At 39.8% G+C, this 25,579-nt stretch overlaps 1 protein-coding gene across 2 annotated transcripts in view; it reads left to right on the plus strand.

Annotated features, from left to right (window-relative positions):
- The window catches only part of SVIL (supervillin), a 214,206-nt gene that overhangs the window by 44,256 nt on the left and 144,371 nt on the right, over positions 1-25,579 (plus strand). The gene's annotated exons all lie outside the window — the stretch shown is intronic.

Raw genomic sequence — 25,579 nt, forward strand, 5'->3', positions numbered from 1 at the left:
CACTGGGGTTATATGATTAGTCACTAACAAGATACACAATGTATTCTGAGCCATGTTCGTTGTGGCTAAAATCATATTAAGCATAAGGCTTTGAGCACAAAGCTTAGAGAAAAGCTGGTGTATTCTACATGCCCTTTTTATGTGATTTTGTTGTTGTTTTGTTGTTGCATTCCTCCTAGAGGGGAGGTAGTGGGGGTGGGGAGCAAAGGAGGATAAATTGAGCAACTTGTGTCTAATATTCCCGTGTCCATTTTCTTAATGTTTGTACGCTGGCTGTAAGAATGGTTGACCTATCTCATCCATCTGTTTTTCCCATTTCCCAGGAAAAATGTCTTTTTATCTTTTAAAATCAAAAGCAAAAAACTTATGATTTCAGAAAAGACTAGAAATGTTATAGGTAATATACTTTTTTGAACGGTAGACATATGTTAGTCTAATTTTTAACTAGAATAAATTGTAGACCATTGTTCTTCAAAAAGTCTGTCATAAATTTTCAAGCTAACGCTTAAAATACTTTTTGCACTCTTAACTTTTTGAAACATCTAATAATGAATAGTTCTTTTGTTTAGTTTTTTTCTAAAATAGCGTCAATCTAGTATGTTTACACAAATATAAATCTTCTGGAAACAAATGCATTACTGTGCGGATTCTTACATAGCAGGTTTTTCAGATTAAGTTGTAATTAGAGACTCAACCTTAGTTACAAAGTTTGGAATATACCTCTCGCCCTTCGAACCTGTGACTCTGATACCAACAATCAAAATATGTAATAGATGACTGCAATGTGGAGCACCTGGTTTTTGCTTCACATTATACCATTCTTCTTCTTGTGCAATGTGCCTCAGGTGGCATGTGACCAGGATTCATCACCGAATTTGGTCTGCTGGCTGGATCATTAGTGATGGAATATAATTATACATATGCATCCAAAGGATGTTTTCTCCCTGTCAATTAAATATACCATTTAAAAAAAATGGAAATGCAAATGCAACCATAAGGATCTCCCACGTGGATCATCAGCAAAGTATAAACGCCTTGGGCCTTCAAATCCCTGCATAGACCTAAACCACTTGAGCTACAGGAACAGTTCCTCTCAGCTGGAGCCCCAGAGATGTCCTTGCTTAAACACTTTGTCAGTAGGTTGCATAACTGTTTGCTAAACAAAAGTAGACTATTAGCAATCAGGACCCTAAGTGGTGTCCGTAACTGTGGGTGGGGTACTGGTTATCCATAGGATAATAAAGGACATATATTTGGCACACTCAAATCAGAAATGAAATGTGGTGGTCTGGATAAGACCTGAGTCTGCCATATTAGACATCTGGATTCTATTCACAACTCTGCCTGAAGTAACCTTGTGCAACCTGCATTCCATTTTGTAAAACTGGGGTGGGAATACTTGACTACATACTACAATTGGAGTGTGAGACTTAGATATTAATGAAGGGCTGTGAAGCACATGGAAAGAAATAACAATTGGTAGAAGTGAGATTTGAACTTGGTGTTCTGGCTTCCAGCTCAATACTCTTTCTCCCAGACTACAGGTTATTTGGTGAGGAGGAGCAGGAGGGATGGACTTTTTTCACTCGTGTGTGTCTGGAACACTGCCTGTTTTGGGGATGTAGCAGACAAGGCAGCCAGCTTTGATCAAAATGCAGAGCCCTGCAAAATCAGTTATATTTGAGGTCTGGTTTGGGACTGCTCAGATTCTTGGTTTTGGTTTTAGGCCCCTATGTGAATTAGTGTATCTGGCATAAGCTATACATAATTTCATACTGTACCCATATTCTTCAGCAATGATGAGATTTTTGTCTTCCAACTATTTCCTTTTGGGCATAGAGTTTTAGAAGTAACCTCTAATTTTGGGTGCCCAACTTTAGACACTTGACTACATATTTTTTGAAAAGAACTGCTGAGTTTGACTTACCTGTGCTCACTGCCACTGGAAGGGCAGGTTTTACATGTCTAACACTGGGTACCCAACATTAGAGGACCTATACTTCTAGACCAGTATTGGGCAACCTGCAGGCTGTATGCGGCCTGTCAGGGTAATCTGCTGGCGGGCCACGAGACAGTTCATTTACATTGACTGTCCACAGGAACAGCCGCCCGCAGCTCCCAGTGGCCACGGTTCGCTGTTCCCGGCCCACCACTGTTCTACACAGTCTATAGTCGGTGTGAACTGCTTGACTGCTTGAAACTGAGAGCATGTTGAATTTTGCCCAGGTATTTATTTAAGTCCCTGTTAAGGACCATCTTTTGGAATCTTGAAATATTTTTTTCTGACTACAGTAGAATCTCGGAATTACAAACACCTCGGGAATGGAGGCTGTTTGTAACTGAACAAAACAAAGTTGTGGTGGTTTCAAAAATTTACAACTGAATGTTGGCTTCATACAACTTTGAAACTTTACTATGCAGAAGAAAAATGCTGCTTTTCCTTTATTTTTTTTAGTAGTTTACGTTTAACACAGTATTGTTGCTTGCTTTTTTGTGTGTGTATCTGCTGCTTCCTGATTGTGTACTTGCAGTTCCAAATGAGGTGTGTGGTTGACTGATCAGTTTGTAACTCTGAGGTTCTTCTGTACTGAGAAACTGCAATGGCTTTTTGGCAGTTAAGGTTCTCTCTTTAAGCGAATTTAGCATTGCTTGTTGACAATTTAGCATTCTTTTGTTAATCTTAATTGAGAACGTGTGCACAACATTAAAATTGCACAGCTTCTTGTGATAAGAATGGGGGAATAACTTAGGAACTTTGACTAAAAGTTAAATAACTGCTTGGGACGTGATAGCTGAGTTTATAAGTGCTTCTACTCTCCAGAGTAGACAAAGCACTTGGCCAAAACATAGCTGTGCGTGTCCATGAATTCCAGAGGAAGTGAGCAAGGAAATCTGAACACTTAAACACTTTTGAAAAGGTCACTCGATTCAGAAGCAGTTCCTGGATAACTTCCCTACTTTAAAGGGAGTTCTGAGAACCAAATCAAAGCTAGAAACCAATATGTCTTATGGGATTCAGGCTACGTCTACCACTGTAGCTTATGTTGGCGTAATTTATGTTGCTCATCTGAGCAATATAATTTACACCAACGTAAGCGCTGGTGTGGACAGCACTATTATCTGTGGAAGAGCTTCTCCTGCCAACAGAGCTTCTGCCACTCATGGGGGCTGGAGTAGTTAAGCGGATGGGAGAGCTCTCTCCTGTTGGCTTAGAGCAGCTACATTAGACAACTTACGGCAGCACCGCTGCAAACTCTCTCGTGTAGCTGTGCCTATAGTATCTGTAATCTTAGGGCCAGTGTCTTACGGAACTCCCACAAAATAAATATGAAGGTGAGTAATCATGGATTCAGCACAGCCGTTGAATCTTAAGACCATCCTATTGGACTTGTTTTCAACTTGTTACTGTTATGATAAAGGACATCTACTGAAAACTGAAATGTATTTAAAACAAAACCAGCCTCACAAGACAAAATCCAGATTCCATTGTGCCCAGTGAGTGTTGGGCACTCCTTCTGAAGCATCCCAAAGCAGGTTTGTATCTTCAAACTAAATACTAATTTTAAAAAATCAAAAGGAGTACTTGTGGCACCTTAGAGACTAACCCAATAGAAAGTAGCCCAATAAACTGGTTGCTATGCATCCGATGAAGTGAGCTGTAGCTCATGAAAGCTCATGCTCAAATAAACTGGTTAGTCTCTAAGGTGCCACAAGTACTCCTTTTCTTTTTACGAATACAGACTAACACGGCTGTTACTCTGAAACCTTTAAAAAATCAGTCATGGGTTCAAAAACAGCTTCAAAACGAACTTCTTGGCATCCTCAAAAATAGGTCTGCACTCAGTCCCTAAGAAGAGTCACAGCACCCTTACTGACTTGTGTGGGCATGGAATGCTTCTGCATGGAGCCTTGTCTCTCTTTAAGTTTGAAGGAAGTGGGGTGATATCCTAGGTGGTCCCCTCATTCCTAACAAAAAGTTCTTCTGTTCCAAATATTGGCTATAACATGTGCAGACTTGTTTGTTTTTATTTTGTAGACTCCATTGTGAAATTACTGGACTCAGTGGTGTTTGACCATCCCAATCTGGCTTTTGATGATTTTATTTAACTGTTTTACAAAGTTCAGTAAGCCTGCTGTACTTCACAGAATCTGTAGGAGTTAAAAATAAATAAATAAAGTTGGCGTTGAAAGTAGCCCAGTGCGGCTTTGATGTGGAGTGCATTATATAAACACAGCAGCAGTTTAAATCATTAAAGCATTTCAAATCTCATAGTTTATTTTGATATTTTTTCTCTCCAGTTTTTTTTAAATGTGAGTAATCGCTATGAGATCCATCTGACCTCAGTCTCTTTTTATTGTCTGAAAGGCAGATCATGGTGGAAATAACTTACTAAACGTTTCCTAAAGCTTTGAAACGATTCCTGATGTCTCAAGTTTTATTTACTACACTAGAGGTCAGTGTGTGATGGGAACTTCTACAAGGTAGTGTTGAGTTTCTCTCAGAATCCTATTTCATCAGATCCTGAAACAAAATTCTATGAGAAGCTATACTCCAGTACTATGGAAAAAAACTTCAAATTAATGTGTCTTATGACTTTCTTGGCTAATGCTCCTATTTGAGCTTCCTGCTTTTAATGTTTCCTAATTAAGGGAGGTACTTGGCAAGTAGTAGAAGTTGAACACGCTATTCAATCCTAATGCTCTACTGTTTTTATACATAGACAGTTTCTCCAACATGCATCTCAAACATTCATTTTGCGTTGCAGTGGCAAGTTTTTTTGGGGGTCCAATATCATATACACTGTGCTATTTACAGGAATCATCCTTACCCCATATGCTATATAAACCTAATCTTGGCACAGTGGAAGGAGTTACATATGCACCTCTATTTTTAGTATAGCACTCACAATTCCCTGAGCATATAAGTGATAACTTTAATTTTTTTAAAAAAAGATCAATGCATCACTCCTGGGCAGAGGGGAGGTGTTGTCATGCACACTTCTTTCATGATACAGTCACTGTCATTCTATGGAGCTGGTCTCCTCAGCTCTTCATAGAGCTTCATAGCTCTTCATAGCTCTTCTATGGAGCTGGTCTCCTCAGCTCTTCCTCTGGTCTTCTTCTAAACTACTGGGGAGGGGAAACAGCAAAGAATGTGTGAAAGAATTGTTGGCCAAAGGGACTATGATAGATGGACAGTCCATAATAGCATTATGGGAGGCAATACAGAAAAAAAATTAACTGAGGGAGACTACTATAACCAATGTCACTTTAAGATTGCAAGGGGGATTGACATAATGGGTTTAACTTCTAAAAATAAAGCTTTTAAATTTATTTGCTAAAGAAAGTGTCTAACATTCAGCCAATCACTGTCTAAGCTAAAACACCTAGCATCCTAAGTTGCACTTTTGCTTTAAATGGCTGGAAGTCTATCCTTTTCTTCTGATGTGTTTCTCTATTATCTCTACATTTACTCACTGTACTATTGCCCATGAGCAGACTGTATCTGTAGTAGCAGGCATAGCTTGGAATTGTGTTCTTTCCTTAGCTTTTAATTCCTTTGGTTTTAAGGCAAATATATGCATCTGGATATGGGCAGAAAATGATGAGTAAAGGCATTTGTCGTCTTTTCAGGGACGGTTTTAAAAAAACCCACAAACGTCAGTTAAAATAAACACAGGATTAACCAGTTTCCCACCCAGCACTACCTGCAGCCTGATATTGAAGGAATCTGTTATAAGAAAATTTTCATGATCTTTTAATTAAGTCTGTGTTTCAGCTTAACATATATGCTAAAACCTGGGAAGTTGATTTGCCACTCAAGTATATATTCTAATCAGCTGGTGCTCATGGTCTTTTGGCATCACTCTTGGTTACATGATTGTTTTACTGACTCCTAGTCACCACTCTGCTTCTTATGCTCAGTAACTTTAAATATGCTAATTGAGGCTTTGTAGCCTTACAATATCTAGTACTGCTAGAGGGCACATGCATACTGTGTTCAGCCAGCTATTGACTTTACTTCCTAATGGGGTCCTCTTCCCTGTGTGTGACGAGGACACCTAATGTACTGCACAGAGTAACAACTGCCTCATTTGGTGGCTGGGGAGGTGGCACCTCCCGCATGCACTGCTGAGAAAGAAGTACTTGTGGTACTAATAAACCACATGATTCTCCAAACACAAAATTTGAACCCATTTTGGCTTCAGTTTCGATTGATGTTTACTGTTTAAAACTGGCAAATAAGTCAAGAGTTGACACCCCCGGGCCAACAGTCGACAAATGTAGAATTTTAGCCAGATGTTTGCACAGATGACCTCTCAATATAGAGGCAAATCCTTCCCGAAATCTTATCCTAAACAGATGAAGCATAATACAAGTCACAAAAATGTTAGCAGAAAAGTTTCCTTTACCTGATGCCTGTTCCTGTTGTACTCCTAATGCTCCAAAGAAGGTCAAATTGTATAAACTAAAGGATGTTTCTGAAAGTGATTTCTGTCCCTAAAACTTTCTTGTTCAAACTTGATGCACCAGGATAATTTCAGTCCCTTCTCAGAGGGTTTATGTAGAACTTATTGACAGGAAAAGAGATGCTGCCTTAATGTAAGCTCAGTAAAAACTCCTCATGTGTACATGCATACATTTATACCTTGAGGGAAATTTTGTAATTTGAGGGAATGTTAGTAAAACTACAAAGGTTCCAGAAAAGGTTTTTTTTGTTTTTGTTTTTGTTTTTTTTTTAAATAATAACAAAAAAAAATTCCATCAGTTGTCTCATTTCTGAGGCATCTTTGGACATTCTCTTCAAATAAAATACAGCCTTAAAAAACCTCTAGCTATTCAGAACAGCTGTCTGAATTAGAACAGCTCTCTGAATTAATCCAGCATAGGACAACTTTGTTTCTGAAAGACATAAAGTAGTTGTACCCGTCCTTGAGCGGATAACTTAGAGAACCACTCTTCTTAAACATATTGTAGTAGATAGTCCACAGTGGCTAAAGAATGGGACAGACTGCCCCAAGGTAACTGTGATGCACTTTTGTAAACGTTTTGGGACAGGGAGTGTCTCTTCATTGTATGCATGGTGCTTAATGCAATGATTTTCTGATCGTGGTTGTGGCTTGGCTCTAGGCATTAATGCAGTACAAATAATAATTATATGATCTAGGCAAACAGGGAAGCAGAAGCTTTGATTTTACTCTAGGTCTGAACTTCGGTTCTGATGCATGTCTTAAACACTATTTTCTATTTGGGGCCAGGTTGAAATGCTTGCAAGCTAGAAAACAGAGTGAATGGGTAATTGCAAGTGTCCCAAGGATATTTGGATCTTCCTCCTTGCCTAAATCATTACTCTGCTGTAAAGATCTAAACACTGCTTTACTGGTATGAAATAGAGTATCCTATCAAAATATAAAAGGCAGCATCTGAATGATACTCTATAATTTCTTTACCTTGTTTTTCTAACTTCTAAAAATTTGAGTCTTTTTCAGTATTCTCTTCTAGGACTCATGCTTAGCACCACACTACTTACTACAAGTTCTTGCCAAAATTTTCTTGATAGTGGTCAAATACCTTAAAGAATGTATGGAAAGCCCCATACCTAACCAGCTAGCTAAAGAAACAACACTCCCTCAAGATAGCTCAAATTTTAGAGGCCTTTCAGAGGCTGGATTTTGATGTTTTAAAGAGAGAATTCCATTACGTAGGCTCCAGCTTTCTGTCATTGGCACTGATGGGCAACGAGCTGCTGCAGAAAGAGTAGACAAGTAAGTTGGTACAGTTATGGAGTGTTGATAGCAATAGGTATAGTTGAAGCAAGCTTCACACTTAAGTCCTGCCTCTTCAACTTGTTCCTCCCCCTCCTAAAAGAAACTGACTTTCATGAAGCTTTATGTGCTGCATCTGATCTCAGGATAGTCTTTGGGTAATTTGCTAAAAATCAGAAAATGGGGTTTAAAGTTAAATTTCATCTGAAGCTCACCTTTTGAAAATGTTTATATTTTTGGCTCTTCTCTGAACTTGTGGTTTTGGCCTGGCTGAAAAGAGCTTTTGTGCATGTATGGAAAATGTAATTTTTTTTGGAGGGGAAGAAGGAAAGAGATTACAAAGATGTAATTAAAAAAAGAATAGTTTGTAATGCTCATACTAAGGTAGAGGGGGAGTAGGTTTACTAGGACTATTAAAGCCGGATAATAAAAATAAACCAGCTGAATGTAAGGAGGAGGATTCTTGAGTATAGAAAAGGAGGTGGTACCTGCATAGCTGTGCCTTAGGGTCAAAAAGCAAGGAGGAACCAGGAGATGGAAGGATAATATGCTGTTTAAGAAACTGTCAGTTAAGGATTTGATTTTGGTTTATTTTCTTCTGAGCTTAAGCTTCTCTTGCTTGCTGTTTTGGGGGCCAGGGTGAAGAGAACCCCAGTCTTGATGCCCTGTACCTTTTAAAAAAAGGGAAGAGGAAAATTCATGCAGAGATGCATGAGACTAAACAACAATGGGGTGGGGGGAGGGGAACCTTTTAAGGCTGCATTTCCTTTTCCAGTATCTTGCTTTGATTGTGCCTGAGAATATGGAAACATAAATGTAGGTGGGCAATGTAAATTGGGAGGGTGAAAGTGATTTGATGAACTATATATATAACATTGGTAACAGGCTAGATCCCTTTCCTGCTCATTTCTAGTCATTCTGTGATTTGGGTGTTTTTAAGGAATTGATGATTTAGGTATTGCTGGACTCCATTTTAAAAACGAATGGAAATGTGTGTGTGTTTTGAAGCAGCTTTGTTTAAATCTCTGGCCAGTAGCAAGGGAAATACCAGTTTAGATAGGACTGACCTCTTGTTTAGATATTGTTCCTTGTGCTCAACTTTCCTCTTCTCCCCATGGTTTAGCCATGGCTGTGGAAGCAGAGCAGTTTCCAATAAGTTAGGAAATCCATGACTTGGTTTTATAGTATTTTCAGAATGCAGTAAAGCTTATCTTTGAAAGAGCTGGACTAGGCAATAAGTAACTACCAGTGCATCACTGCACAGATGTCTTTGGTCTCCTATCAGCAGCTGTACAGGGGCAATTGCCTCTTCAAGACACAATTTTTTTCTTAGAATTAGTTGTTCAGTTCTATTCTTGAATTTCATTGTATCCCATGGCAGTCCTAATAACAAACAACTGCATCAGTGGTCGGGTGTATATAAATGAGCCTGAAGTAACTTGCTAATCAATGAGTCTGTCTCTGTTTAATTTAAGGAATAGGCAACTAAGCACCCAGAGTTTAGGAAGTAAATAAAGGCAAACCTGGTTAGAGACAGTGATCAAAAAGCAGACGATCTGGCATACGTTCTGAACACAAACAAGTTTGCTGAGATACAAACATGTTCAACTAGGACAGTCCTCAGTTCTGTCAGGTGCTTGGTCCAGTGCTGGGAAGACTACCAGCTGCTCCACACAATCAAAAGACTTTAACGTTAAAACTTGTTGCGGTTACAGTTAGTAGCTTTCACTAGTTGCCGTGATCTGTCTCACTAGCTTTCCTCCTACTTCAAAACTTCTTGCAAGTAGCCCAACTGGAACTGAGGAAATAGATAATGTCCAGCCTTGAACACTGTGGAAATCCAGTTTTTCCATCTAAAATCTATTAAAGAAAACAGTATGTTTACAGAAAGGATTAAATAGGATTTCTTCTAGGTACTTAGTGTTCTCCAGTAACAGGAACTGGGATTGAGCCTGTAGTTTAAAAGGCCAATTTTTTCTTGGACTTTTAATTAAAACTCTGCAAAAGATCTTACTGTCCTGCCATATGACTATCTAGCCAGAGTGGATTGTCAGATTCTTGGAAAGTAGGTTTCCAAGTGCCGAACACTTTGCCCATGGAAATGGAGGGAGATTACAACCTTTTCCTGTAGGTTTTCCTTTCTCTCCCCACAGCCTTGTGATTAGATCAGTCCCTTATTCTCATTCCTAAAGTTTCTTCCTTATTTCATGTGAAGCAGAATGTATGCTTGTCTTTCAGCCATCTCCTACTTCCTAAAAATGCAGCAAGGGAAAATTCTCTAATGAATTTGAGAAGTTTTCTTCCCTTCCCCTATCATTCTTCAGATCCCAAGGCATCAGACACGATCCTGTAATTTGGATTACCTGTTGTGTTTGAGTCGTCTAAGAGAGGCAGGTTTGTAAAAGCCCATTCCACTAGAGCCCTGGCATTTTGCTGGGTGTCAGCCGTATCTCCATTCTGAAGAGATTTGCATGATAGCTGCAGTCTGTCCATTGTTTTACAATGCTTTGTAAGTTACAAAGTGGGGCCTTGCATGTAGCATCTGACAGGTTACTCAGTGCTATTCAAAGCATTAATGAGTTCCCATCTAGGATTCTGTTTATAGCAGTTTTCTAGCATTCTGCATCAATCCATACATCTGGGTTCAGTCTAACGAGCACATAAGAAAACTTGCTCCTGACTTACAAATTGCTCCAGTAGGGAAGCCTCCAACACAATTGGACACAGTAAACCTATTTCATTCCCCAGTAACTCTGGAGTGACCACTGTACCTTAAATAATATTTGTTGGCGATGAAGGTAAATCTGCTCACTTCTAAGGCAGAGATTTGAAGTTAGGAATAGAATGTGGAAGAGAATTCTGCTAAAAATTGCCAAGTATAATTGGTCCATCTGCCAGGTTAGAGTGCAAGAGCTGTTTCAACTGGTAAATCTAGTGAGCGGAAGCCTTGGTTTTTTGGATCGTAAGTGAAATACTGATAGTTACAGATAAATGTACTGGGAAAATATTTTTTTAACGAACTTGTACACAAGTGTCACATTTTAGTAATGGAAATTTGAATAAGAAGCAAGCAGGTCAGACTAACACTTGGTCATACTTTTCTTCATTTGTGTTTAGTATTTCTTACCTTTTTTGGTAAAAATTTAAAGATAACCGCACTTCCACAATTCCATGTGTGGGTGAGGGGGAAGCTGCATGATCACAGGGGACTTCAATTTGAGTGACATATGCTGGACATTTCATGCTGCCAGTACTAAAACATCCTTGGAATTTCTAAACATTATAGGTGGCAATTGCCTAACTCAACCAACACTGGAGAATTCTATATTAGACCTTGTCTTGACAGATAAAAGGGAACTGATCACAGAACTAAAATTTAATGGTATCTTGGGTAGAAATGGTCATAACTTGATCACATTTGTAATGTGCAAACTGAATGAAGTCCAAATCAGTAAATTATACCACTAGGTGCTTTAAAAGAGCCACTTGCACAAAGCTGAAATCGGTTACAAGCCACATCAGCTGTGAGGAAGAATGTAATCAGAAAAATGTGAATAATTTACTAGATGCCCAAAAAGTCACCTCACAATCAAGGAAGAAGTCTGTATTGGTTAAAAAAACAAAAACCTTGATTTAGAATGGGAGCGAAGGCAGCTATAAAATAAATATAAAAATAAATGGAAGAAAGGGGAATATAAATTAGAAGCTAGGAATTGTAGAAAATTGGGAAGAGAAGCAAAGAGACACATTATCTTTGAAGTGCCTTGCATAATGACAGGTTTCAGAGTAACAGCCGTGTTAGTCTGTATTCGCAAAAAGAGAAGGAGTACTTGTGGCACCTTAGAGACTAACCAATTTATTTGCGCATGAGCTTTCCTTAGAGACTAACCAATTTATTTGAGCATGAGCTTTCGAAAGCTCATGCTCAAATAAATTGGTTAGTCTCTAAGGAAAGCTCATGCGCAAATAAATTGGTTAGTCTCTAAGGTGCCACAAGTACTCCTTTTCCTTTTGCGATTATCTTTGAAAACTCATGGCGATCAGGGGGAGGTCCCGAAAGACTGGAAAAAGGCTAATGTAGTGCCCATCTTTAAAAAAGGGAAGGAGGAGGATCCGGGGAACTACAGGCCAGTCAGCCTCACCTCAGTCCCTGGAAAAATCATGGAGCAGGTCCCCAGGGAATCAATTCTGAAGCACTTAGAGGAGAGGAAAGTAATTACGAACAGTCAGCATGGATTCACCAAAGGCAAGTCATGCCTGACTAACCTAATTGCCTTCTATGATGAGATAACTGGCTCTGTGGATGAGGGGAAAGCAGTGGATGTGTTATTCCTTGGCTTTAGCAAAGCTTTTGTTACTGTCTCCTACAGTATTCTTTCCAGCAAGTTAAAGAAGTATGGGCTGGATGAATGGACTATATGGTGGATAGAAAGCTGTCTAGATTGTCAGGGTCACCAGGTAGTGATCAGTGGCTCCATGTCTTGTTGGCAGCCGGTATCAAGCGGAGTGCCCCAAGGGTTGGTCCTGGGCCCGTTTTTGTTCAATATCTTAATGATCTGGAGGATGGTGTGGATTGCACCCTCAGCAAGTTTGCAGATGACACTAAACTGGAAGGAGTGGTAGATACGCTGGAGGGTAGGGATAGGATACAGAGGGCCCTAGACAAATTAGAGGATTGGGCCAAAAGAAATCTGAGGTTCAACAAGGACAAGTGCAGAGTCCTGCACTTCGGATGGAAGAATCCCATGCACTGCTACAGACTAGGGACCGAATGGCTCGGTAGCAGTTCTGCAGAAAAGGACCTAGGGGTTACAGTGGACGAGAAGCTGGAAGTGAGTCAACAGTGTGCCCTTGTTCCTGTATAAGTTTGGGCTGTATAAGTAGGGGCATTGCCAGCAGATCGAGGGATGTGATCATTCCCCTCTATTCAACAGTGGTGAGGCCTCGTCTGGAGTACTGTGTCCAGTTTTGGGCCCCACACTACAAGAAGGATGTGAAAAAATTGGAAAACATCCAACGGAGGGCAACAAAAATGATTAGGGGGCTGGAGCCTAATGACTTATGAGGAGAGGATGAGGGAACTGGGATTGTTTAGTCTGCAGAAGAGAAAAATGAGGGTCGATTTGATAGCTGCTTTCAAAGAGGGGGGTTCCAAAGAGGATGGATCTAGACTGTTCTCAGTGGTAGCAGATGACAGAACAAGAAGTAATGGTCTCAAGTTGCAGTGGGGGAGATTTAGGTTGGATATTAGGAAAAACTTTTTCACTAGGAGGGTGGTGAAGCACTGGAATGGGTTACCTAGGGAGGTAGTGGAATCTCTTTCCTTAGAGGTTTTCAAGGTCAGGCTTGACAAAGCCATATCTGGAATGATTTAGTTGGGGATTGGCCCTGCTTTGAGCAGGGGGTTGGACTAGACCTCCTGAGATCCCTTCCAACCCTGATATTCTATGAAGGAGAAATCTATGGCCAACATTAAGGACAATAAGGGGTTAAAGTATATTAGGAACAAAGAGTCCTAATAACAGTATTAGTTCATTGCCAGCTGGAAATGGTAGAATTATCAATAGTGATGCAGAAAAGACATAAATATTTATTGAACACTTCTGCATTGGGGAAAAAACAGATGATGTAATCTCATAACACGCTTTCCATACCACGAATATCTGAGGAGGATGTTAAAAAGCAGCTACTAAAGATATTAGGGAGACAAGGGTAGGGTGGGGGTAATATTTGGACCAACTTCTGTTGGTGAGAGAGATGAGCTTTTGAGCTACACAGAGCTATTCTGTGCTTCGAAAGCTTGTCTCTCTCACCAACAGAAGTTGGCCCAATAAAAGATATTATCTCACCCACCTTCTCTCCCTAATATCCTGAGATTGACATGGCTACAAATACACTGCATGCTACTGAAGATAGACATTTTTAAATCAGCAGGCCCAGAGAACTTGCGTCCAATAGTTTTAAAAGAGCTGGCTGAGAAGCTTTCTGGACTGTTATTTGTTGATCTTTCAATAACTTTTGGAACAGTGGGAAGTTCCAGATGACAGGAAGAAAACTAATGTGCCAGTGTTTCAAAAGGGGGATGACCTGCATAATTATAGGCCTGTCAATCTGACATCAGTCATCCGCAGGATAATGGACCTGACTTGATTAGTAAAGAATTTAAAGGAGAGTAATATAATTAATGTTAATCAATATGGGTTTATATAAAATAGATCCTGTCAAACTAACTTTATATATAATTTTTTTATGAGAGTGCAAGTTTGGTTGATAAAGGTGGTAGCACTGACCTGTACGCTTAGACTCCCAGAAGGTGTTTCACTTGTTACCACGTGACATTTTGATTAAAAAACTAGAATAATGTAAAACGTAACACGAGTCAGACAAGATGGGTGAGATAATATCTTGCATGGGGCCAACTTCTTTTGGTGAAAGAGATGAACCTTTTTTCTCTCTCCTATCGTGGGACCAACATAGCTACAACAACACTGGAATTATAAACAGTCCATCATCATTAGAGAAATATGTGCTCCGTATGGTAATGCAGGGATCTGTTCTTGGCCTTAAGTTATTTAACATTTTTAACAATGACCTGGAAGAAAACACAAAATCATCACTGACAGCTTGCCAATGACACCCAAATTGGGGGAATGGTAAATAATGAAGAGGACAGGTTGCTGATGCAGAGTGATCTGGATCACTTGGTAAACCGGGGTGCAAGCAAACAATACACGCTTTTAATACTGCTAAATGTATACATTCTGGGGACAAAGAACATAGGCCATAATTAAAGGATGGGGGACTCTACCCTGGGAAGCAATGACTTCAAAAAAGATTTAAGGGTGTTGTAAAACTTGGCTACAGTGTCACACTGGGAGCTAATAAGGCCTTGGATGAATAAACAGGGGTATCCTGAGGAGGAATAGAGGCTGTTTTACCTCTATTTGGTACTGATGTGACTGCTTCTTGAATACAGTGTCCAGTTCTTGTGCCCACAATTCAAGAAGAATGTTGAAAAATTGGAGAGGGTTCAGAGAAGAGCCACAAGACCGATTAGAGGACTAGAAATCATGCCTTAGTTATAGTGGTAGATTGAATGTGCTCAATCCATGTAGTTTAGCAAAGGGAAGCTTATGGGATGGCTTGGTTACAATCTATAAGTATTGACATGGGGAACAAATATTTAATAATGGGCTCTTCAATCTAGCAGAGAAAGCTATAACAGAATATAATGGCTGGAAGTTGAAGCTATCCAAATTCATATAGGAAATACAGCACAGATTTTAAAATCAGAGTAATTAACCATTGGAACAATTTACCATGAGTTGTGGTAAATTCTCCATTGTTGACAATTTTAGAAAAACACCTAGTTTTGATTTTAAAAGATATGCTATAGGAATTATTTTGGGGAAGCTCTACGGCCTGTGTTACTCAAGAGATTAGACTAGATGATCACAATGGTGCTTTCTGGTATTGACCATCAGAGCCAGGTTAAATTGAGGATTTCTGCTCAGATTCAACCAGCCAATAATAGCGGAGAGCAGTGGTGGGCAGATCCACTGGGAGCTGTGGGCAGCCGTGCCTGCGGACAGTCAATGTAAACACTGTATCGTGGCCCAGCAGTGGATTACCCTGACGGGCCGCAGGTGCCCACTACTGGTGTAGACTCTTGCTTGAATCTGTATAGTCATCAATAGTCTTACCTATACTTCTTGTTTTCTCTAGGGCGCAGTGCCTACAGCTCAAAGCCCATCCTGTTTTGAGTAGTGAACATTTTGACGCAGTTCCACATGTGAAGCCATATGGCCTAATGATTAGCATTTGAGGTAAGCCCTGTATAGAAAAACTGTGGATTTTTAAAAATTGACTTTCACTTATAACTGCTTTCACTCGTTGAGAGGTTGGCCTGTGCAGGACTGACTGTTTAAAATGAGGCACTGTTTACCTCAGTGCTGACATGGACATTGCACTACTACTGCTGACAATACAGGGTGAGGATGAAAATCAGTGGTAGCCTCTCTGAGGGGCAGGGGTATTAGAGAGATGATAAATATTAGGGAAAATGTATACTACCCCTGTTATTGGAGAAATGCTTTTCCACATAACAGTTCTATTGAATGGAACATTAAAATGAGGAAAATGTTGGGATATAAGATATTTAACAGCACAGGTGCCATACCTACCCAATATGTTGTGAAGCTGTTGTCTCTTAAAAGTACACTTTTGTTTAGTTGAAAAGCAGATAATAAAACTAAAGACATAGATATCTATTTCACCTTTTAATACCTTGAATGCTTCTGATTTTATAGGCTTTTGAATATTTGCAGGTTAGATGTACGATTTATTTTCAGTTTTGGGCTGTGTCAGGATGGTTGTGCCTGGACCTGTTCTGTCTAGTTTCGTAATTTGTACCTTTATTTTCTGTAATTGAAATAACTTTCTAGGCTTCCTTTGTGTAATTGATAATGGTTCTAATGTATGTTTTGTGACGACCCAAAGTGTTGTGTGGACTACTGCTATGCAACTTACATTTGTACTGCTAGACCTCAAAGTTCAACTATCTGAACTTGTCTAGCAAAACACTTCATTGCTAGCTTCGTTTAGTATCCTTGTCATGCTGGGCAGTGCTCTTCGGAGTCCTGCTTTTTTATACAGAGGAATCAATCCCTTTTGAAAGCTAAAAGTTACAAATAGGCCCATAGTTTCCCATGCAGTCATTGTTTGGAAACAAACCTCATGATCCTTAGGCACTTATAAAGAATCTTTCTCCCTACTGATTTAATCCATTGTTTTCCTTTTCCTGATACAGAAATGCATTTCTTAGCATATAGCATTAGATCTTACTGTATATTTAACAGCTGTTCAGACACACCAACATAGAATTCACATAAAAATGTCTGTTTCTAAAGCACTGTGAAAATGTTGAGCTGTTGACAAATATAATCTTATGAGCATCTCAAACTGTCTTGTATGTCGCTTCTTACTTCTATTGATCTTAGCAGTTTAGAACTCTGGTTAACCCAGAAAACTGTCACACTTTTGGCAAATGTTTCTCTCCCATTTCATCTCTTAAACTTGGTCAATCTCTCTGCTTGGGCTTTCTGCTCACATTTATTACAAATGGAGAAATAAACTTGACTCAAACTGAAGTCCAAGAACAACGACGAGTCCTTGTGGCACCTTAGAGACTAACAAATTTATCATCTTATTTCAGGCTGCAAAATATGGATTTGTAGTGGGTAAATACTCTTCCCATGAACCAGCTGTATTTTAGTAGTATAACTACCCTACTATTGAGCTATGTTGGAGAAGTTGTGGCCAAACTGTCCTTCACCATGTGTAGTGATTGTGTCTGCTGAACTTATAATGTTACTACTGTTATGAGAGTGGCAGTGATTGCTAATGGTGAGGGTTGTATAAGAATTTCAGTTCGCATCCTTTGTTTTCAGTTGCTTATAACTTTCCTTAACTTTTATTCCTCAAGCTCAGATTCCGCGGGCTTGGAAAGTTTGAGGAAAAAATGATTCACTTACTCTTCAGGACAGAGTTGGGGAGTAAGGTGGGGAGGAGGGAAAGGGTGTGTGTGTGTGTGTGTGTGTTCCCTCCATCGAACCCTTTGTCCTCAAGAACAGGAAGAACAGGAGAATTATTTCTTATCTATGTCTTAAGAGCCTGAGGAGCCAAAAGGACTTGGAGTAGAAAAGTGAAACTCTGCATAGATTCATTGAGCAAGGTCTCTTCACTGTTGTAGTGAAAATTGGATTCAATTTAACTGTTATGAGTCATTTTAAAACTTTATTCATTAAATGAAACTTAACTTCTTTAAAGAAAAAAATCCATGAATATTAAGGCTGCACAACTAAGAGGTCAAGTCAATAAATGACAAAGCTAAGGTTGCATGTATAATCTTAACTAGGGCTGTCAAGCGATTAAAAAAATTAATCTTGATAAATCGTGCTGTTAAAAAATAATAGCATACAATTTATTTAAAATTTTGTGATGTTTTCTACATTTTCAAATATATTGATTTTGATTACAATACAGAAAAGAGTGTATAGTGCTCACTTTATATTTATTTTTGATTACAAATGTTTGCACTGTAAAAAATATCTCATACAAGTTCAGTAGTGCAATCTCTTTATCATGAAAATTGAACTTAAAAATATAGAATAAAAATAGAATACAGAAATAATTGCATTCAAAAACAAAACAATGTAATACTTTAGAGCTTACAAGTCCACTCAGTCCTACCTCTTGTTCAGCCAATCGCTCACACAAACAAGTGTATTCACATTTGAGGGAGATAATGCTGTCCGCTTCTTGTTTACGGTGTCACTTGAAAGTGAGAACAGGCGTTCGCATGGTACCGTTGTAGTCGGCGTCACAAGATATTTACATGCCAGATGCTCTAAAGATTCTTATGTCCTTTCATGCTTCAATCAGCAGAGGATATGCTAAATGCTGAAAATGGGTTCTGCTCAATAATGATCCAAAGCAGAGTGGACCGACGCATGTTCATTTTCATCGTCTGAGTCAGATGCCACCAGCAGACAGCTGATTTTCTTTTTTGGTGGTTCAGGTTCTGTAGTATCCACATCAGAGTGTTGGTCTTTTTAGACTTTTGAAAGCATGTTCCACAACTTGTCCCTTTCAGATTTGGAAGGCACTCCAGATTCTTCAACCTTGGGTCAAGTGCTGTATCTTTAGAAATGTCACATTGGTAACTTCTTTGCGTTTTGTCAGATCTGCAGTGAAAGTGTGCTTAAAATGAACAACGTGCTGGGTCATCATTCAAGACTGCTATAACATGAAATATAAGGCAGAAAATGTGGGTAAAACAGAGCAGGGGACATACAATTCCCCCCCCCCCCCAAGGAGTTCAGTCACAAATTTAATTAATGCATTATTTTTTTAAATGAGCGTCATCAGCATGGAAGCATGTCCTCTAGAATGGTGGCTGAAGCATGAAGGGGCATATGAATGTTTAGCATAGCCGGCATTGTAAGGTATTTATGTGCCAGATACAAAAGTGCCATGTGAACACCTGTTCTCGGACTCAGGTGACGTTGTAAATAAGAAGTGGGCAGCATTATCTCTCGTAAATATAAGCAAAGTTGTTTGTCTTAGTGATTGGCTGAACAAGAAGTAGGACTGAGTGGACTTGTGGGCTCTAAAATTTTACATTATTTTGTTTTTGAGTGCAGTTATGTAACAAAAAAAATCTACATTTGTAATTTGCACTTTCATGATAGAGAGTGCACTACAGTACTTGTATGAGATGAATTGAAAAACTATTTCTTTTATCATTTTTACATTGCAAACATTTGTAATAAAAATAATATAAAGTGAGCAGTGTACCCTTTGTATTCTGTGTTTGTAATAGAAGTCAATATATTTGAAAATGTGGAAAAACATCCAAAAATATTTAATAAATTTCAATTGGTATTCTGTTGTTTAACAGCAGCTTTAATCGTACTATTAATTGTGATAAATTTTTTTAATCGTGATAAATTTTTTTAGTTAATTGCATGAGTTAACTGCTATTAATTGACAGCCCTAATCATAACTAGTCTAATTACACAAAGTGAACAACTTCTGAGGCATATTAATTTACAGCTTTTTCACAACATTGGAGATATGCATACCGTTTAATGACTTGAAGCAAGGTGTAATTCTCAGTGTGATAAAACATTTTGATACAACTGCTGTGTATTTTTATATTATACACCATAGAGTTTATATATAAAGAGTTACACACTATATATTATTACACACTATAGAGTAGTAGAACAGAGAATGATAATTGAAAAAATTGCTGGCCTCTGTAGGCCACTTAATTTGTAGCTCAGCTTTGTAGTTCACTGCCACATCTGTTGAATTGGACCTGAGGAAGGCTGTGCTGCTGGTTTTGTGGGGTGTGGACTATGGTACCTAAATACTGACTAAATTTATTAGTCGCCTAATTTAAGGCCAGAAGGGACCACCATCATCTACTCTGACCTCCTGTATATCACAGGCTGCCAACACATGCACTCTAAACCCAATAACCGAAATTAGACCAAAATATTACAGCCCACAGGAGACTAAACAATTATGTGCTACAGCCAGAAAATATGAGGTACCAAGGTTCACCAATGCCTGAGGCCTCCGCAGTGTCAGAGGATTGATTGAGAGAGGTATTCAGAGAATTCTGGCAAGTGAGCTGTACCCACACGCTCCAAAGGAAGATGAAAAACCCCCTTAGTATCAGCCAATCTGAGTTGGGGGAAAATTGGTTCCTGACCTCACATGTGGAGATCAGTTAGACCCTGAGCCTCTGAACAAGCACTAGCCAACTAAGTATGAGAGTTGCTCGATGCCGCCTCAGATCACTGCGCTACCCTGGCCAGGGTCCCATTTCCAGGTATGACTATTTCTGATGCTTCAGCAAAAGAAGACCAAAGAAAATCCCACACAAAATACATAGGGAGGGAAATCCCTTCCTGACCCCTGCAGGTGATCGGTTGAAGCCATGAAGCATGAGCTTTAGGAACATAAGCCATAACTGGAAGGAGAACCCCAGGACTGCTGAGAACTGCCCCCTAATATCATGGACACCTCCATCATATACTCATAATCATAAATTTGTCCAGGTCTCTCTCAAAGCTAATTAAGTTGTTTGTCTTCCCTCCCACCCCCAACTCCTATTGGGAGGCTGTTCTTGAAGCTCACTCTGATAGTTAGAAACCTTCCAGTCTGAATTTGTTCTTGGCCAGTTTACACCCATTTGTTCTTGTGCTGATAACGTCCTTGAGTAGAAAGTGCTCTTCACCATCCCTGGAGTTTATTCCCCTGAAGTACTTGTAAAGAGTAATCCTATCCCATTGCAGCCTTCTTTTTGCTAGGCTGAATAAGCCAAACTTTCCCCATTTCCTCTCATAAGATGGGCCCTCATTACCCGTATGATTCTCGTGGCTCTTCTCTGCACCTGTTTTGAGCTTGAATTAATCTTTTTTGACCACAAGTGACCAGAATTGTACACAGTATTCCAGCTGACGTCTTAACAGTGCCTTTTACAATAGGATTAAACCACTGTACCTCTACTGGAAATTCCTCACCAGCTACATCTTAGATCTCATTTGCTTTTTTTTTTTTTTTTTTTTTTCACAGCCACAGCACAGTAGTGTCTTGTAATCATCCTGTGATCAACCCACACACCCAGCTCTCTCTCTTCCTCTGTTCCAACTGATGATCCCTCCAGTTTGTAGCAGAAATTCTTATGAGACCCTGTGTGCATGACTTTGCATTTTGTACTATTGAATTTCATCCCATTTCTGTTACTCCAGTCTTTGTCATCCAGATCTTCCTGTATAAATATATCGATTTTCCTCTGTATTGACATTGCCTCCCAACTTTGTATCATCAGCAGATTTCATTAGCACACTCCTACTTTTGTGCTAAGGTCATTTAATGAAAATATTAAAGATGATTAGTCCCAAGACTGATCCTTGATGAACTCCGCTAGTAACCTCCCTCCAGTCTGATAATTCACCTTCACACAACCTGTTGCATTCTCCCTTTTAGCCAGTTCCTTATTCACTTTACAGTGCTTGTACTGATCCCCATCTTCCCTAATTTAACCAATGATTTCCCACGTGCCATTATGTCAAATGCTTTTCTGAAGTCTGTGTGTTAGTTCTACTGCATTTCTCTTGACTAAAGTCAGTTATTTGCTTAAAGAAGGAAATTAAATTATCTGGCACAATTTACCTTTGGTAAACCCTTCTTCTGTTTTCTCTATGGATTTAATTATTCTTTCTTTCATAATTTTGTTTCAAAGGCTGACTACTGAGGTTAGACCAGGGTCGGCAACCTTGGGCACACGGCCCATCAGGATAATCCGCTGGAGGGCCGCGAGACATTTTGTTTACGTTGACTGTCTGCAGGCACGGCTCCCTGCAGCTCCCAGTGGCCGCGGTTCGCCATTCCCGGCCATTGGGAGTTGTGAGAAGCGGCGGTCAGCATTATCCTCATTTTTTCCATAGAATTGGTCCCTAGCTATCTTCATTGTCTCTTCTGCAGGGACTGTTTTTCCTTTTTTTTTTCTCCCCCGCTCCCACCCCCATCTGCCTGTTTCTCTTCTTTTTCCAATGCACCAAACTTATAACTCAACTTTTTTTTCACCTACACTAGCCAGTCTCTTCCTCTGTTTTGTCTGGTGGTCACATTCTGCCATGGATCACCCTCCTCTTCTTGCAGTTTTCCCTCCAGGTTCTTTTGTTGATCTGATGTCAGCAAATATTGAGTTGTCTGTAACCTCTTCTCTTCTCTCCTGTTTTTGTATCTTCAGATCACCATCTGAATTCTATCATTAGTCTGCAGCTGCTTATTTTTATCTTTTTGGATCATCTCTGCCCTGAACTATATCAGGTAACATTTCATGCATAGGCGCTTCCATCAGATACCCACTCAAGGATGTGGCACATCATGTAGCTTCCACATCCAACCACCTTCTGTCTCCTCTCCTGCTTGGGTCCTTGCTAGTTTCGCCTCAGGAGTCATCATTGTCTTCTCTTCCTAGTACTTATTCCTAGAGACAAAGAAGGAAGAAAGAAATTTTTAAAAATCCTCCCAAACTGCCACAGAAACTCTATTAGCTGCTAACTGTTAAAATATATACCTGAGGGAGGACTTACTTAAAAAGTCTAAATCAGTGTATATACTGGACCATAACACCAGTGAAAACAATATAAACAGCAGCAACAACAAAAATTGCCTTGTATCAAAGGCAATAAATTGTATGATACATACGTGTGAAATAGCATGTGACCAGGCAATTGGATTGTATCATGAGGCATACACAAAAGGGAGCAGAGTGAAGGCTCCACATGCAACTCTTAATTCTGTTACTTCCTGATTGTCACCTTGGGAGGGCTGCAAAATGTCAGTTTGGTGTAGCTTCATGAAATCAAATAAATAACTACACCTGGCATCCTCTAATCCTTCTCTTTTATAAAAGTTCAGCCATAGTGCAGCTTGTGACCTAGTGAAATTTTCACTTCTCTTCAATGGGTTGTAACTGAAACACTAGTGATACCCAATTTTTACAAGACCCATGTTTGTTTTGATACAGTGCAATAGTGTTTACACTGTTAATGTCAGAGATTGAACATCATCACTAAATCTAATTTAAATAAGCTAGAAACATACTCTGGCTCTACATGCCTATGGGGCTACTTTTATTTCCGCATTTCCATTGATACCAATCAAACTGTTCCTGCTTCATCTTTACTAGTTCGGAGTCAACTCCTTTCTGAGAACCATTTAATCTGTGTTTAGCATATGCACAGGTTGAGGAGTACTACCATATTTGTATCCATTTATAATTCTTTTAACGTTGAAATGATTTGTGCCTTTGCCACTCTGTGACTAGATTGCAGTAACTTCTACATACTGACTTGCCAAACCAGGTTCTGTATCCCTCTCATTGTGTGGCATTCCCCAGAACAAATATTTGATGCTTTAGTTGCAGAAATGAGTTTAAAGCAGGTTTGAATGCTTGGGAAGCTTTAAGGGCAGATGAGTACAAGAATTTTCTTCTATAAGTGGAAATGACTGTTCCTGCCAATTGTAAGACTGGGGACTGAATTGTCACCTGAGGTGACCGACTTTCAGGTGATAGAGAGGCTTATCTTCTGTATTCTAGGAACTGCAGTATGGGATGATACCAGTGGCCCATTTAGACCTGTGTCTTGTATCAGATAGGGACTAAGTACCAGCTACTTCAAAGAAAAATGCATGGAACTGTGGAGTAGGCAGTTAGGGAATAACTTTCTCACATGGAAAGTTTCTTCCTTGCTCCCATTAATTAAGGGTTAGCTTATGTCTTGAAGCATGAGAGTTCATATTTCTTCCCAAACTCTTGTTTTGGTGTCCTATTATTGTAACTCTGGATGCCAGGAATAAGTTGTCATCTTTCTTCATGTATTATTTTTCCAATGTGGTTAACAGACTGAATCAGGCCTGTATCCTGGTACAATGCCACTTAAAGCCAGAGTAGATGCAAAAAATATATTATGAAGGATGGTGATTCAGCAATATTGCTCATGCTAATCCTCCTAATTATGGGTTCCAATTTGTTTGGAAAGCCTTAAACTCAGTGTTTATAACATGCAGTTCACATCCTTAAAAAGAAGGGAGAACCCTTTGCTTGGATAGGTAATAATTTCAAAATTTTACTTGTGGCTTTATCATTGAGTTATGAGTCCTACCGTAACTAGTGTGCTGAGGTTACAGCTTAATGAGTATACACTCTTAATTTAGAAAAAGTGATGCTTAGCTGGTGCTTATCAGAAGACAGATAAAGAACAGTGGCATTTCATTCACTCTATTTGAAGCATGTGTATAGACATACATTCTGTTGATCATTCAAGCTATAAGAGAGATCACCTTAACTTTCGAAGTCAAACTTCAGATCTTAAGGATTTCACGATACAAAAGCAACTTTTATGTTTAAAAATTTTTTTATTTGGGCCTTCCTTCAGCTCCATTAAAATTGAGAATCCTGCCATCTCTCTATCAAATGGAAATCCCATTAAATTGTTTTTTGTTGTGGTTTGTTTATTTCCCCCATGACAAAGTTCCTGCTCTACCTTGGTGGGTCTTGCGCTTATTGGCAGATTTGCTCGCCTTGGAGCTTCACGGCAGCCCTCAGCTTGGCCGTTTTTCTGAATTCACAGTCCAGGTCGACTCCTCCTGTGTCTGACCAGGAGTTGGGAGGATTTGGGGGGAACCCAGGCCCACCCTCTACTCTGGGTTCCAGCCCATGGCCTTGTGGAATGCAGCTGTTTAGAGTGCCTCCTGGAACAGCTGTGCGACAGCTACAACTCCCTGGGCTACTTCCCCATGGCCTCCTCCCAACACCTTCTTTATCCTCGCCACAGGACCTTCCTCCTGGTGTCTGATAATGCTTGTACACCTCAGTCCTCCAACAGTCCGAGTTCTCACTCTCAGCTCCTAGCGCCTCTTGCTCCCAGCTCCTCACACGCACGCACAACAAACTGAAGTGAGCTCCTTTTTAAACCCAGGTGCCCTGATTATCCTGCCTTAATTGATTCTAGCAGCTTCTTGATTAGAACACCTGCAGCCAATCAGCCTGTCTGTCTTAATTGTCTCCAGAAGGTTCCTGATTGTTCTGGAACCTTCCCTGTTACCTTACCCAGGGAAAAGGGATCTACTTAGCCTGGGGCTAATATATCTGCCTTCTATTACTCTCCTATAGCCATCTGATCTGACCCTGTCACACCCCCTTCCCATCCTTAGCTGGAATGTTGTTTCTTAAATGGATTTAAAACCTCTGAGTATTTCACACAAGACCATACATTGTAGGAGCCATGAAACCAGTTGCTACTTTTATAGATCCCCCTCAGTGAGGAACAAGTAGTCTGCCAGCCCTTAGAGTTCTAGGTGGTATTCACATGTGCTTTTCATGCAGTCAGATTACTTCCTAACAACCTTCAAATTGTCTAAGGGTATGTCTATACAGCAAAGAAAAAGTGCAGCTAGCCTGTGCCAGCCGACTTGGACTCATGGGCTCGGGCAGGATGGGAAGGTCCCAGAGCTCGGGCTCCAGCCCAGAAGTCTACACAGCAATGAAACAGTCCCGTAGCTCAAGCCCCATGAGCCTGAGTTGGTTGGCCAGTCACAGGTATGTCTACACTGTGAAGAAAACCCTAAGAGGGTAAATCCTGCCTCACCATGGTATATCCAGATGTAAAAGAGAGTGCGGTTTTTCACTGCAGCAGGGTTGGATGACAGCTCTTTAGATGGGCCCC

This window comes from Chelonia mydas, chromosome 2 (genome assembly GCF_015237465.2).
Source record: "Chelonia mydas isolate rCheMyd1 chromosome 2, rCheMyd1.pri.v2, whole genome shotgun sequence".
NCBI classification, from domain to species: domain Eukaryota; kingdom Metazoa; phylum Chordata; order Testudines; family Cheloniidae; genus Chelonia; species Chelonia mydas.